The sequence below is a fragment of the Bufo gargarizans genome, chromosome 5 (genome assembly GCF_014858855.1).
Source record: "Bufo gargarizans isolate SCDJY-AF-19 chromosome 5, ASM1485885v1, whole genome shotgun sequence".
Lineage (NCBI taxonomy): Eukaryota > Metazoa > Chordata > Amphibia > Anura > Bufonidae > Bufo > Bufo gargarizans.
Genome location: NC_058084.1, coordinates 30417103 through 30432996, shown reverse-complemented (window position 1 = coordinate 30432996; position 15894 = coordinate 30417103). Strand labels below are relative to the sequence as shown.

Below are 15894 nucleotides of genomic sequence, written 5' to 3'. Positions count from 1 at the left end.
ATTGACTTAAATGGGTCCGCGATCCCCAAGAAACACATTCTATTTTTTTGCATTGCGGAGGCACGGACCAAAATCCCATGGAAGAGCTTTGTAGTGCCTCCTCTCCGTATCTCGAGTACTGCGGACCTATTCAAGTCAATGGGTCAGCAGCATGGGCACACACTTGTGCATGAGCCCTCGTAGTGACAGCTTTATGTCAGTATGATTCTGTATCGGTAAGGTCATGCAGAGACACAAAGCATTATAAATCAGTATAAGGGCTCGTTCAAACAAATGCCGCCCATATAGCATCCGCAATTTGTGGAACGGAACAGGAGGCCCATTATAGAAATGCCTATTCTTGTCCGCAAAACGGACATGAAGAGGACGGGACTCATCATTTTTGCGGGGCGACGGAACGGAGCAACGGATGCGGACAGCACACAGAGTGCTGTCCGCATCTTTTGCTGACCCATTAAAATGAATGGTTCCATATACGGAACGCAGGAAACGGCCAGTATACGGAACGCAAAATACGTTTGTGTGAACGAGCCCTAATGCTGTGCGGTCCTGCAAGTCGAGCAGTGTCCAGAACTGGCAATCACACACGGAGCGCGAATGCCGCGCTGCACACACTCGTGTGAAACAGCCCTAAAGACCTGCCGAATTTATCACAGGCTCCGCTAAGCCTTACACGTTACTAGGCCACCACCTGGTGCAGGCCGGTGCCCTGCGGGGGCCATACTCCGCATTACACACCTACCTTTTGGTCTTGTTGTTCATTTTCATAGTCTTACGCTAATAATCTGCATATAGCTTTGAAAAAGAATAAAGAGACCACGCGGTCGGTATGTGATGGGGTGTACGGGGCAGCTGGGAGCGTTTACTGTGGGGGGACAGAGTCCATTACAACCTATCCCCTATCCATGTCTGATTGGGTTGGGCTCCAACTACTGGGGCCCCACTGCTCACGAGAAAGGGCCCTTGTTTCCCTTTAGAATTGAGCATTCAACTCTCTGGGGCCACTGTGTTAAACCCCCACCAATCAGACATGTATCCCCTAGGGCAGGGATCAGCTGCTGTGAAACTACAACTCCCATCATGCACACTTACTCGGCTATTCTTGTAACTCCCATAGAAATTAAATGAGGATTCTGGGAGTTGTAGTTTCAGAACAGCTGGAGGTTGCTGATCCCTGCCCAAGGGAATACGTTGTTGTAATAAGCGTATAAGGGGCCCAAGCCACTCTCGGGTAATGAGCTTTGCCGACAACATAAGTTTCCTTCTCCTTTAAGAGCCTGCGTCTTTTACGCAGCGTTTTCGAGCCGATAACGCACGGATAACGCAGCTTCCTCTCACGCCATCCTCTGCCCGGACTTGCCCTCTCGGCCTCGCGGTGATTGACGGCTCCGCTTGTGTATAAAGCCGAGTCACGTGCGTTAACGACAGCCCGCCCACGGCCTCTGATTGGCCGGCGGGCCCTCGCTGACGTCACGAGCCGATCAGCTGTTTGCAAACTGAGTAGTACAACAACAAAAGCTTCAGTTGGGAGGCGAGAAGCCAACGGCGAAGAACGCGAGCTCCTGCCGTGACTGCTCCCGGCACAACCTGTGGCGCTGACAGCAGGCTCTTCTAACTACCTCAGTGACGTCACTGGACGCGGTAACGGCGAGAGAGTAAGTCATAACGGTAGGGTCGCGACTTCTTGCTCCTTTGTGTGAGCGGAAAGTTTGGTTTTTTCCCCGTCAGCCGCCGGACCGCTGCTCTGACAGACGGTGACGGGCGGAGATGCCGTTTGTGTTTTAGAACGCTAGCGTTTGTTTGGAGGACGCTGCGGTCGCGGCCGTTGTTTTCTTCGCTGCTCCTTTCCTTTGTGTGACATTCATGACGTCGTGGGACTGAGTGGTTTATCCCAGGACTCCGCCCCCTCACTACTACTCCCCGCCTATGGCCGGTGACGTCATGCCTTCTCTGTAGTGACGTCCTCGCCTGCCCCAGTTTGTCCCCCTGTTGTAGGTGACACCGACCTCACAGCTCCCATCTGTTCTTCTAGCTTCCACTGCAGGGGTGTATCAGGCTGCATGTACTTGGCGAGGAGCTCCTGTAGGTGGCGATCTGCTGGGACTGGGAGTCAGGGGTTACACTGGTTACATTGCTTCACCTATTGGCCCAGAAAAGACACTTCTGGAAGCACTTGTCGTCTTGGCACAAGGTCGATATGTTCCTTTGGCTTTGTTCCTGGAACAAGAAGTTACCAAAAATATCGCAACCATATAATTTATTTATTTTTATTATTCAAAATGGTGAGGAATTTTCAAAGATCACTTACAAAAGTCCAGCCGCACCTAGTAGAATAAGGAGAACTTGTTTTATAGTAACAGCTTTACACGAGGTCCACGTCTGTAGGCACTGATGCGTTTCGAATGTCACATATACATTAAAGGGTTGTCTGTTTTTTTATTTTTTATTTTATTTTTTGTATGTTTCTAACTAGGCAAATGTAAGGACTTTACAATGCACTTACTTTATCTCCAGTGGCTGGTTTCTCAGATTTCACTGAGGGTCACATGACCTGTGATGTCATCTTCTCTCCCTGCTCTGATGATGTTTGGTGCACAAAGCCTGAGAGATCAGATATGTGTCTGTACACGTCACTGTGCTGGCCACGCCCCTCTCCTCCCTCACCATCTGCTGCTGCTCTCTGCCCTGTGTCTCCCTCCCACTGGATACTTCAGGAAAGATCAACCCCCTTCAGGAGCACAGACTCTGGGCTGAAGGCTTTACTGAGTAGCTGCAGGCAGTGAGGAGACAAATGCTGGGCACAGCGGCTGACAGACTAGAGGAGTTCTGTGCAAGAATAGGTAGGGGGAAGATCCCGTGTATATGCTGTGTCATTATACAGCTGGGACTTGTAGTTCTACACATACACCATGCTGCAGAGTCTCCCAGCAGGCAGACATGTCACTCAGGGCAGCTCTTGTATTCACTCCCTTAGCAAAGCAGGGGCAGAGATTGTTGTTATTGCATGTAAACAAAGGGCCAGAAGAGAACCAGGGAAATGAGGAAATATTATTTAAAAATTTTTTTTGCCTAAAACTTGCTTAGCTCAGTTATATATTGCTGCCCATCAGATTTACAGTGACACAGTCACACAGGGGAAATAAAGTGGGTCGTTTTATTGATACTCCGGAGTGCTGCCTCTTCTTTGAAATGTGTGTGTATGTATATATATATATATATATATATATATATATATATATATATATATATATAATTTTATTTTTTTGTCAAACCCCTTTAACGGATTCCATACAGTGGTTTTTGTCACCATAGAGTTCTATAATAAGTGTCACCTCGGGCTTAAAGGGGTTATCAGAAACTAAAAAAAAATGTCCCCTATATGCCCTGGCCCCTCACAATGAATATACTTGCCTGGCTACCTAAGTATATTCATTGTGAGGGGACATTTTTTTTGTTTTTTTTTTGTTTCTGATAACCCCTTTAAGCCCGAGGTGACACTTATTATAGAACTCTATGGTGACAAAAACCGCAAGGTTGATTAAAGACTAAATTTTACTTCTTCAAGACCGGAGTGCCGTCCTTTTTCTGGATTCATTGATTGGGGTAAGAGGTCGATTCCCCTGGAACGTGCACCTACTTTTTCCATTTTTGCAGTCAGTGCCGCCATTTTTTATATATATATTATTAGAAAAAAAAAACTACTGGCAGCACCACCTTTGAAGCAATTGCAGGTGGGTGCAAAGTCCAAGTACGGTAACTGGATCTTACCCACTTGAAAATCATAGAAAAAATTGGACTGCACTCCGGACGGTTCCTTTAGTAAAACAAGTGGTGTTTTATTCACACATGTGATAGCAGCAAAGGAGCGACGTTTCGGCTCAACATGAGCCTTTCTCAAGCATTGATACAAGTGTACAAACCAACATATATTAGTGAACCAATCAAATCATTAGAAATATCAACATAATTGATACTTAATAAAAAACAGTGTACAGTTTTGCATATAAGGGCCCTTTCACACCTGCGTTATAGTCTTCCGGCATAGAGCCCCGACGACGGAACTCTATGCCGGAAGAATACTGATCAGGATTATTCTAATGCATTCTGAATGGACAGTCCGTCCTTCAGGATGCATCAGGATGTCTTCCGTTCCGGAACGGAACGTTTTTTGGCCGCAGCAAATAGCGCAGCATGCTGCGCTTTTTGCTCCGGCCAAAAATCCGGAACACTTGCCGCAAGGCCGGATCCGGAATGAATGCCCATTGAAAGGCATTGATCCGGATCCGGCCTTAAGCTAAACGTCGTTTCGGCGCATTGCCGGATGCGACGTTTAGCTTTTTCTCAATGGTTACCATGGCTGCCGGGACGCTAAAGTCCTGGCAGCCATGGTAAACTGTAGTGGGGAGCGGGGGAGCAGCATACTTACCATCCGTGCGGCTCCCGGGGCGCTCCAGAGTGACGTCAGGGCGCCCCAGGCGCATGGATGACGTGATCGCATGGATCACATGATCCATGCGCATGGGGCGCTCTGACGTCATTCTGGAGCGCCCCGGGAGCCGCACGGACTGTAAGTATACCGCTCCCCACTACTACTATGGCAACCAGGACTTTAATAGCGTCCTGGGTGCCATAGTAACACTGAAAGCATTTTGAAGACTGATCCGTCTTCAAATGCTTTCAGTACACTTGCGTTTTTCCGGATCCGGCGTGTAATTCCGGCAAGTGGAGTACACGCCGGATCTGGACAACGCAAGTGTGAAAGAGGCCTAAGTTAAAAACGGAAACATCCCAGTGATCATGAATAAAGTGAAGCTGGCTATTTCATGATAATACATAAAAATCCATAAATCATGCCAGCTATTCCTAATACATTCATTATATTTAATGATCCTTTAATTGTGCACATGTGCCTCGGGGATATAATGATGAACTTATACCTGGGGGAGTGATGCGGCCCACATATACCATCACGTTGTTGAACGCGTCTCTCGGGAGCCAGTGCGCATGTCACGATCGCATACTTCTCATAAATCAGCGTCTTCGCAACTTCACCTTGTTTCAGTGATTGTCGCTCTCAAATTACATAGCAGACGCACATTGCTGACTCATATTGAGTCGCGTCCGCTGTCTATAGAGAAAGGGGCGCATGCGCACTCCCATAATTGAGGCTCGGAGTCTCCATTTCTGTGAAGGGAGTTTGGCCAGTGTATATTCTCTGCTGAGTTAGCACCTACAGAATTACTGCATTTAATATCAAGTCACAGTGGATGATTTCCACTCATAGCAACCAAGGGGAGCGTCCCCACTTTTCCAAGATGGGAAACTATCCCCTAATCGCGGCCCCAATGCTGTAAGCACGCCAGTACCACCAGCATCGCGGGTCGCATACAGGTTGCGACTCGTGACCAAGAGGGTTCTCCTCATTATATGCTAGAACTATAAACTGTAAGCAGTCAGAATAGCCAATCCACATATTATCCTACCTTATATGCGATCGAGACAAGAGCACCCCCCCCCCCCTGAGAAAAGAACGCAACAATTTACATAATCCATAATCAAGTAAAAAAATAATAAGTAAATATTGTGGGCTCCTCATCCACCATCCAGGCTCATCATTGATCTTCTATTTCTTTCCCCGAAATTCCAGTGAATCTGTAACAATACACAAAATTAGTGATGCAAGTGACACTCAAAAAAAACATTAACTTTGTTTTACTGATTTTTTTGTTATTATTTTTTATATTCTTTTTCATAATTTACATTTTTTATACTTTTTTTTTTTTTTTAATCAATGAACATATCCTCAACAGGAGAATACTCGACACAAAATCATCACCAGCATATACCTTAGGCAAACTTTTCCCCTCACAGCCCGCCTCCATATCTATAATCAATATTCAAACCATTAGGCTGTAAAGTATTGAGAGTTTGAATCCAATTCTTTCTTTTTAAGTAATGATATACGATCCCCTCCCCTACGAGGCATTTGTATCTGATCAATAATCCAGCATCTCAAGTCTTTTTCACTATGTTGTTTAAGTAAAAAGTGCCTTGGTACTGGAAGATCCATCCGGCCCTTTCTAATAGTGAACCTATGATTGTTGAGCCTAGTCTTCAGGTCGGTCGAGGTTTCCCCTACATACAAGAGATGACAGGGACAGGAGAGAACATACACTACAAATGTAGAATCCCAGGATAGATGGAATTTGATGGGGTATGTTGTACCAGTATTGGGATGTGTGAAAGACCTGGATCTACTGATAAACCGACAATTGACACAATGCAGGCACGGGAAGCATCCCGTGCCTGATGGTGCCAATGTGGTCTGTCTGGTGATAATTTTAGGTCCCACATCAGCTCTGACAAGTTGGTCTCTGATATTTTTGCACCTTCTATATGCACAGAGGGGAGGCGTCTTAAACTCTGGCACTGTTTTTTTGCAACCACTTAATATGGGCCAATGTCGTTTCAAGATCTTATTAACATCATTGCTATACTCGAGGCGTGGCGATGGGGTCCAACGTGGCCCCCACGTACGCCAAATCCTCAAATCGGCGCATATAGATATTGGCGTACGTGGGGGCCACGTTGGACCCCATCGCCACGCCTTGTTTTTGGACATAATAGGTGTCTTGGAAAAAGAAAATAATTGAACTCAAGAATATTGAAGTATATAGAGATACTACGTCAAAGGAGACCAAGGTGACGGAGTCAGTTTCCATCAAGTTGGTCTCCCTCAACTTGATCAAAAAGTCAGATGTATCCCTGATATATGATTGCCTGCCGGTAGAAAAATCACGCAGAACTTTATCTAAAAAGATTGCAACGTGTCCAAACACTGAATCTGTCCCTGAAACTATGGGGCGCCCCGGTGGGTCAACCTTTGACGTAGCATCTCTATATACTTCAATTGAACATCAAAAAGGGATCTCTGCTGTACAGAGTATGCTAGACATGTCTACACTGACGCCTGCCTCTTCATCATTAGACTCCTCACGATTGTTCTTGAGTTCAATTATTTTCTTTTTCAAGACACCTATTATGTCCAAAAACGAGGCGTGGCGATGGGGTCCAACGTGGCCCCCACGTACGCCAATATCTATATGCGCCAATTTGAGGATTTGGCATACGTGGGGGCCACGTTGGACCCCATCGCCACGCCTCGAGTATAGCAATGATGTTAAGATCTTGAAACGACATTGGCCCATATTAAGTGGTTGCAAAAAAACAGTGCCAGGGTTTAAGACACCTCCCCTCTGTGCATATAGAAGGTGCAAAAATATCAGAGACCAACTTGTCAGAGCTGATGTGGGACCTAAAATTATCACCAGACAGACCACATTGGCACCATCAGGCACGGGATGCTTCCTGTGCCTGCATTGTGTCAATTGTCGGTTTATCAGTAGATCCAGGTCTTTCACACATCCCAATACTGGTACAACATACCCCATCAAATTCCATCTATCCTGTGATTCTACATTTGTAGTGTATGTTCTCTCCTGTCCCTGTCATCTCTTGTATGTAGGGGAAACCTCGACCGACCTGAAGACCAGGCTCAACAATCATAGGTTCACTATTAGAAAGGGCCGGATGGATCTTCCAGTACCAAGGCACTTTTTACTTAAACAACATAGTGAAAAAGACTTGAGATGCTGGATTATTGATCAGATACAAATGCCTCGTAGGGGAGGGGATCGTATATCATTACTTAAAAAGAAAGAATTGGATTCAAACTCTCAATACTTTACAGCCTAATGGTTTGAATATTGATTATAGATATGGAGGCGGGCTGTGAGGGGAAAAGTTTGCCTAAGGTATATGCTGGTGATGATTTTGTGTCGAGTATTCTCCTGTTGAGGATATGTTCATTGATTAAAAAAAAAAAAAAATGTATAAAAAATGTAAATTATGAAAGAATATAAAAAATAACAAAAAATCAGTAAAACAAAGTTAATGTTTTTTTTGAGTGTCACTTGCATCACTAATTTTGTGTATTGTTACAGATTCACTGGAATTTCGGGGAAAGAAATGGAAGATCAATGATGAGCCTGGATGGTGGATGAGGAGCCCACAATATTTACTTATTATCTTTTTACTTGATTATGTAAATTGTTGCGTTCTTTTCTCGGGGGGGGGGGGGGGGGTGCTCTTGTCTCGATCGCATATAAGGTAGGATAATATGTGGATTGGCTATTCTGACTGCTTACAGTTTATAGTTCTAGCATATAATGAGGAGAACCCTCTTGGTCACGAGTCGCAACCTGTATGCGACCCGCGATGCTGGCGTGCTTACAGCATTGGGGGCCGCGATTAGGGGATAGTTTCCCATCTTGGAAAAGTGGGGACGCTCCCCTTGGTTGCTATGAGTGGAAATCATCCACTGTGACTTGATATTAAATGCAGTAATTCTGTAGGTGCTAACTCAGCAGAGAATATACACTGGCCAAACTCCCTCCACAGAAATGGAGACTCCGAGCCTCAATTATGGGAGTGCGCATGCGCCCCTTTCTCTATAGACAGCGGACGCGACTCAATATGAGTCAGCAATGTGCGTCTGCTATGTAATTTGAGAGCGACATCACTGAAACAAGGTGAAGTTGCGAGGACGCTGATTTATGAGAAGTATGCGATCGTGACATGCGCACTGGCTCCCGAGAGACGCGTTCAACAACGTGATGGTATATGTGGGCCGCATCACTCCCCCAGGTATAAGTTCATCATTATATCCCCGAGGCACATGTGGACAATTAAAGGATCATTAAATATAATGAATGTATTAGGAATAGCTGGCATGATTTATGGCTTTTTATGTATCATCATGAAATAGCCAGCTTCACTTTATTCATGATCACTGGGATGTTTCCGTTTTTAACTTATATGTAAAACTGTACAGTTTTTTATTAAGTATCAATTATGTTGATATTTCTAATGATTTGATTGGTTCACTAATATATGTTGGTTTGTACACTTGTATCAATGCTTGAGAAAGGCTCATGTTGAGCCGAAACGTCGCTCCTTTGCTGCTATCACATGTGTGAATAAAACACCACTTGTTTCACTAAAGGAACCGTCCGGAGTGCAGTCCAATTTTATTTTATTTATATATATATATATATATATATATATATATATATATATATATATATATATATATATATATATATATATATATATTTTGCGTTATGGTCCGTGGTCACAGGATCCATAAAACAATTCTGCGGGAACCGGGACCTGAACTTCTAAAACAGAAGTTCTCTCATCCCTACTAACAAACATTCATGCAAACCCTCGTTGGTGATTATCGCCAGGTGTAATACAGGATCTAGGCGAGGAGTGCAGATTTCTGAGTTTCTACAAGTCCACGTGGACAAAGGGTGAAAACCGCGCTGAAAATCCGCACAAACAATTGACGTGCTGCCAATTTCAAAAATCCACACGACAGGTCAATTTTGGCACGGAAACGATATGCAGAGTGTACGAGATTTGTAAAATGTCATTCACCTTGCTGGTACTGTATCGCGCTGCAGTGTTTGAGCGCACAAATCTGCCCAGAAAAACGGGTGTAAGAGGCAACGTGTGCAGGTAGTCTTAGGTCACCTGCTCACATTGCGGAACAAGCGGTTTTTCCATCGGGGATTCCCATGCGGAAAAAACGCAGCCTAGTACAATACCAGCAAAGTGTATAAAAATTGTACAATTCTCATGTTACACTTTGCAGGTTTTTTTCAGTGCGGCTATTGACCCGCCGGGTGGATTTCCAAATCTGCAGCATGTTACGGCTGAGTTCACATCTGCGTTCAGCCTTTCCGTACTTCTGCTCCGTTATAGGAACAGGAAGGATGGATTTGGTGCATAACGAAGCCTACAGACCCCCATAGACTATAATAGGGTCCATTAGGTTTACGCTCAGAGGAAGATTTTTGAAGCGGAGACAAAAGTCCTTTGCACACAACTAATTAAGTTTGCGGTTTTAGCTGCGGATTTAACCCTTTTCGATGGAAAGATGAGATCTGTGGCAAAAGCGCGTCTAATCTGCACCCAAAACTGCTGTTGGAAACTGCAGATTTAGGTGCGGATATGGTATGGAAATTCACGAGGCTCTTATGTAAGGTCACATTAGGGGGTTTCCACACAAAAAAAATTGTGTACTTAAAAAAAAAAAAAAAACTGCTTCAGGATTCCTTGTGGTGTTTCTGGGACCTGCACCTACCCCCAGAACAGAGCTCCCCAAGTGAATTGCATGTGTTGGCAGGGCCGGGAATAACTAGTATGGAAAGCGCATCGCACAAACGGCTGCTCGATTATACGAGCCAATTATCAGGAACGGGGGCGTCCATATGAAGGCTTGTCCCTGATAGTTGGCCCAAAAATCGGGCAATATAATTGGGCCTTTGGTCTTTGAGCCGGCAAGACTTGTATCTATCAGGACGGGGCGCGGAGGAGAACATTCATCGTCACTGTATTCTCATGGATCCTGCCAATGGATATTGGGAACAGAAATGAGATTTAACCTTATTTTTCTGTTGAGGTTGAGGTTATACATTACACGTAAGATGTGTGGTTTGTTTTTTTGTTTTTGTAGCTTGATTGCTTTTCCTCGCATGTACTTGAGCAGTATGTGAACAGCTTATTGTCCTGGGCAGACGGTTGCTTTTCTCCTGACGTGGACCCCAGTTTGCCGTGCGCCACATTTTTGGGTATTAGGCTAGGTCTACACGACGACATTTGTCGAGCGACAAAGGGGGCACAACAGTTGTCGCGCGACATTTTGTTGCACCAATGTCGCGCGACAATTTTTATAATGGTAGTCTATGGTGTCGCACTGCAACATGCGACATGTTGCGACAGTCACAGAAAAATCCATCTTGAATGGATTTTCTGCGACTGTCGCGTCGCAGTCGCAGCATGTTGCAGTGCGACACCATAGACTGCCATTATAAAAATTGTCGCGCGACAAATGTCGTCGTGTAGACCTAGCCTTAAAGGACTGAATGTGATAGCAGGACTGTTAAACAGCTTTGCTGCGATTTCCCTTCTTAAATTTAATTACGGCGTGCGGTCTATGCCGGTGCAATACATGGAGTCCTGGGGGCAGTGCAGAAGGTGTGCAGAGAGTCAATGAAGTCCTATCTGTAAGCACACGTACTGCTCGCTGATTGATATCCCCTTAGGGCTCATGCACACGGCCGTAGTCTTGGTACGCATCTGATCCGCGTGGACCCATTCATCTCAAGGATTGCGGACAAGGATAGGACTTCTTTTCAGAAGTAAAAAAATAAAAATGGTGTCTTGCACTCAGCCAGGATCCGTGTTTGCAATCCACAGAACACTTACGGCCGTGTGCATGAGCCCTTATGAGGTTTTCAGAGATGCCAGTGCAAGGGGTATGGTTGCAATGCTGTTAAGCAGTCTTTTAATATCCTTTATCGAGTCTGTCAGCAGTTTTGACCACGCTAAACTGCTGCCAGCACTAGGTAGGGGCTGAGGAGAGCAGGACAAACCTAACCTTTTGTGTAGCTTTTATGATATAACTATGAAGTTTTATTCTGCAAGTGTCCAGGAGGCGGAGCTTCACTGTGCCACGCCCTCTGCATAGATCTGAGCGAGGTGACAGCTGAAGCATCCATCCTAGGAGAGCGCTACAGCTGTCACTCAGAAGATGGCGGGGCTCAGCTCAATGTCACCCCGCCCCCAGTGCACTTGCAGGAGCATAACGAGGCAGTATAAAGGTTCATATTCACACTATGGCCCCATTCCCACGAACATATTTTTGGTCCGCACCTAATCCGCATTTTTTGCGGATTGGATGCTGACCCATTCATTTCAATGGGGCGGCAAAAAATGCGGACAACACTCCGCATTTGTGTGCTGCCCACAGCCGTAGTCCCGGAAAAAAGATTGTCCTATTCTTGTCCATTTTGCAGACAACAATAGGCATTATTACAATGGATGTGCCCCAAAAAAATGTATGCGACACGGACATTGTATTTATTTTTTTGCAGATCTACATTTTGCGGACCGCAAAATGCATACGGTTGTGTGAATGCACCCTACTCCTGATGTTTATACTGCTCTCCCTGTGTAGTGCTGGCAGCAGTTTAGCATAGTCAAAAGATTCCCCTTTAATACCACAACACCAGCTACTCAACAGAATTTTGTCTTGGATTTCTCTGCGTTCCCACCAAATGCATGTATTGCGGATTCGCCCCGGATCTTGACCTTTGCATGGGTTTAGAGCCTAGAAAGGAGTCTAAATAAGAACACCGATACCGGTCTAGTATATTCAGATTTGTGCGGATACAAATATACCGAGCAGCTGATGAGCAAATGCTTGTCTGATTATCGGCAGCACACCTCCCTGTAATCGGATGTGCTGCCGATAATGAATAGAAAAGCTGAGGAAGTAATCTTCAATCGGCACCCAAACTACCCGAAGTAGTAGAGATACCACTGGAGACAGATGTTATCACTGCACTCTGTCTCTCTGGTAGACGGTGGTTTTTAAGAAAAAAATAAACTCTAAGGTCCCTTTCACACGGGCGAGTTTTCCCGCGCGGATGTGATGCGTGAGTTGAACGCATTGCCCCTGCACTGAATCCCGACCCATTCATTTCTATGGGGCTGTTCACATGAGCGGTGATTTTCACGCATCACTTGTGCGTTACGTGAAAATCGCAGCATGTTCTATATTCTGCGTTTTTCACGTAACGCAGGCCCCATAGAAGTGAATGGGGTTGCGTGAAAATCGCTAGCAAGTGCAGATGCGGTGCAAATTTTGCGCACGGTTGCTAGGAGACGATCGGGATGGAGACCCGATCATTATTATTATTTTCCCTTATAACATGGTTATAAGGGAAAATAATAGCATTCTTAATAAGGAATGCATAGTAAAATAAGGCTGGAGGGGTTAAAAAATTATATTTTAACTCGCCTTGGTCCACTTGATCGCGCAGCCGGCATCTCCTTCTGTCTTCTTCATCTTGGGGCTCTTTCACACTTGCGTATTTCTTTTCCGGCATAGAGGTCCGTCGTCGGGGCTCTATGCCGGAAAAATCCTGATCAGGATTATCCCAATGCATTCTGAATAGAGAGAAATCCGTTCAGGACCGGAACGTTTTTTGGCCGGAGAAAATACTGCAGAATGCTGCGCTTTTTGCTCCGGCCAAAATTCCTGAACACTTGCCGCAAGGCCGGATCCGGAATTAATGCCCATTGAAAGGCATTAATCCGGATCCGACCTTAAGCTAAACGTCGTTTCGACGCATTACTGGATCCGACGTTTAGCTTTTTCTGAATGGTTACCATGGCTGCCGGGATGCTAAAGTCCTGTTTGCCATGGTAAAGTGTAGTGGGGAGCAGGGGAGCAGTATACTTACCGTCCGTGCGGCTCCCGGGGAGCTTCAGAGTGACGTCAGGGCGCCCCACGCTCATGTGATCCATGCGCATGGGGCGCTCTGACGTCATTCTGGAGCGCCCCGGGAGCCGCACGGGTGGTAAGTATACTGCTCCCCCGCTCCCCACTACTACTATGGCAACCAGGACTTTAATAGCATCCTGGCTGCCATAGTAACACTGAACGCATTTTGAAGACGGATCAGTCTTCAAATGCTTTCAGTTCACTTGCGGTGTTACGGATCTGGTGAGCACTTCCGGCAACGGAAGTGCACGCCGGATCCTAACAACGCAAGTGTGAAAGAGGCCTTAGCTGTGTGCAGTCGCATGGTCCATCATCATGGTAAAAGATCATGTGATGACCGGAGTGACGTCACCACAGGTCCTGTTACTGCACACAGCTAAGATGAAGACAGAAGGAGATGCCGGCTGCGCGATCAAGTGGATTAAGGTGAGTTAAATTAAAAAAAATTAACCCCTCCAGCGCTATTTTACTATGCATTCTGTATTCAGAATGCTATTATTTTCCCTTATAACCATGTTATAAGGGAAAATAATACAATCTACACAACACCGATCCCAAGCCCGAACTTCTGTGAAGTTTTTCCCGCAACTCACCCGCACATTTTCCCGCAACGCCCGTGTGAAAGAGGGCTAAGGGTACTTTTACACTAGCGCAAGGGACATGTCGTAGTTTTATTCCGGCCGCCTCTCGGGGCCGGAGCTGTAGTCCGGGGGCACTCATGCACTTGCGGCACCACGGATCCGACAGGCTGTTCACCCGCCGGAACAGCCTGCTGGAGTTCCTTGCCGCTAGTGTGAAACTAGCCTAAGGGCTTTATTACACTTACAGATGAGCCTTAACGAGGACCTTTCACCGATCATTACACTATGAACTAAGCCTACAGACATGGAGAGCGGCGCCCGGGGATCTCACTGCACTTACTATTATCCCCGGGCGCTGCTCCGTTCTCACGCTATGCCCTCCGGTCACAAAGTTATGGTGGGCGGAGTCTGCCCTTGTTCTGCTCTAGCGCTGGCCAATCGCAGCGCAGAGCTCACAGCCTGGAAGGTTATTTTCTCCAGGCTGTGAGCTCTGCGCTGCGATTGGCCAGCGCTAGAGCAGAACAAGGGCAGACTCCGCCTACTATAACTTAGTTACTGAAATCTCTGCCTACTATAACTTAGTGAGTGGAGATACTGGAGGGCATAGCGGGAGAACGGAGCGGCGCCCGGGGATATTAAGTGCAGTGAGATCCCCGGGCGCCGCTCTCCATGTCTGTATACTTAGTTCACATTGTAATAATCGGTGCAAGGTCCTCTTTAAAGGGAGTCTTTCACCTAAAATGACCATTATACACCACAAACATGATGATATCAATTACATTCCCCATTTTATAATCTTACCTTTCATATTGCTGTCCGTCGCCTATTCGCTCTTAAAAACGCTTTTATTCCATATGCTAATCGGGTTCTGAAGGTGCCCAGGGGCGGCGTTTATGCGGCCGGTGCCCAGGCTCCACGGCGCTGTTCAAATCAAACCCCTCCCCTTTCACCCCTCTGGCCCGCCCTCGGTTCTTCAGATACCATCCTCCAGTCAATGACCAATCCGGCGCCTGCGCACTCCATTACTCACTAGGGCAGAGGCAGCAGAGCGTTTAATGCGCATGCGCCGGCCCGTACATCCCGATCTAGCCGGCGGAAGTAAACTGCCAAAATATCGGGATGTACGGGCCGGCGCATGCGCATTAAACGCTCTGCTGCCTCTGCCCTAGTGAGTAATGGAGTGCGCAGGCGCAGGCGCCGGATTGGTCATTGACTGGAGGATGGTATCTGAAGAACCGAGGGCGGGCCAGAGGGGTGAAAGGGGAGGGGTTTGATTTGAACAGCGCCGTGGAGCCTGGGTACCGGCCGCATAAACGCCGCCCCTGGGCACCTTCAGAACCCGATTAGCATATGGAATAAAAGCGTTTTTAAGAGCGAATAGGCGACGGACAGCAATATGAAAGGTAAGATTATAAAATGGGGAATGTAATGGATATCATCATGTTTGGGGTGTATAATGGTCATTTTAGGTGAAAGACTCCCTTTAAGGCAGTTTTACACAACCTGATAACTGGGCTGATTATTGAGAGCGCTCATTCCCAATCTGCCCATCTAAGGGTCCATTCACACATCCGTATGTGTTTTGCGGATCCGCAAAACACAGACCCCGGCGATGTACATTCCACATTTTGCGGACCCCACATCGCTGGCACTCTCATGGAAAAGGCCTTTTCTTGTCCACAATTGCGAACGAGAATAGGACATGTACTATATATTAAATTTTTTTGCGAATCCTCAAATGTGGATGCGGACAGCACATTCCGGCCCCATTGAAAATAAATTGGTCCGCAAATTTGCGGAACGGATGCGGACCCTTTTTTTCAGACGTGTAAATGGACCCTAAGGCCTCTTTCACACTACAGTATGTTGAATTCAGTGTTTTGCGTTCCGTTTTTC

The 15894-nt window shown here is 46.2% G+C and overlaps 1 protein-coding gene across 2 annotated transcripts in view; it reads left to right on the top strand.

Annotated features, from left to right (window-relative positions):
- Positions 1 to 1519: 1519 nt before the first annotated feature.
- The window catches only part of TP53INP1 (tumor protein p53 inducible nuclear protein 1), a 37813-nt gene continuing 23438 nt past the window's right edge, over positions 1520 to 15894 (top strand). Inside the window, exon 1 of one of the 2 annotated variants that reach the window (XM_044294509.1) lies at positions 1520 to 1655. The gene's annotated coding sequence lies outside the window, so the exon portion shown is untranslated. Of the gene's footprint in view, positions 1669 to 15894 lie in introns of both variants that reach the window. The other variant, XM_044294510.1, reaches the window with a different exon arrangement.